A 544-nucleotide genomic window follows, 5' to 3' on the forward strand; every position below is an offset into this window, starting at 1 on the left:
CCGCAGCCAGTCACAGCAGCTGTTCATACAGAAATAGCAGCTGCGTGCAGAGCGCCTCTTTGCCTCGGCCTGGTGCTTTCTTCCTACCAAACATTTACTCAGCACCGGCATTGTGCTAGGTGCTGTACAGATGGTGGACATTACACACACACACAGATTCACTGCCACAAGGACTGAGCCTCTGCCTCTGACACAAAAGCCTGCGGCAGATTTTATGAACGCTGATGGAAACACCAGTGTTACACATGCAATGTGTGAGAGCTAGATTAGAGTCCAGCTGCACCCCAGAGTTTGACAGCAAGGAATTGCAAGTATATAAATAGGTACCGCTTCGGTGGGAAGGGAACAGCGCTCCGCGTGCCTCGGCATCTAGTCACGCCGGCCACAATACCACGGAAACGTCTTTGGACAGCGCTGGCTCTTCGGCTTGGAAACAGAGATGAGCACCGCATCCCTCGTGCTGGATTCGACTGGCTTTCGAGCAAGGGAAACCTTTACCTTTACTAAGCTTTCAAGAGCCAAAGTGCCCTTTCTCAGATACAAG

The 544-nt window shown here is 51.8% G+C and overlaps 1 protein-coding gene across 1 annotated transcript in view; it reads right to left on the reverse strand.

Moving 5' to 3' along the window:
• The window catches only part of LOC107116993 (chromodomain-helicase-DNA-binding protein 3-like), a 41,934-nt gene that overhangs the window by 38,408 nt on the left and 2,982 nt on the right, over nucleotides 1–544 (reverse strand). The window lies entirely within an intron of this gene.

The sequence above is a fragment of the Gekko japonicus genome, unplaced genomic scaffold (assembly GCF_001447785.1).
Source record: "Gekko japonicus isolate JY-2015 unplaced genomic scaffold, Gekko_japonicus_V1.1 scaffold4049, whole genome shotgun sequence".
Classification (NCBI taxonomy): Eukaryota; Metazoa; Chordata; class Lepidosauria; order Squamata; family Gekkonidae; genus Gekko; species Gekko japonicus.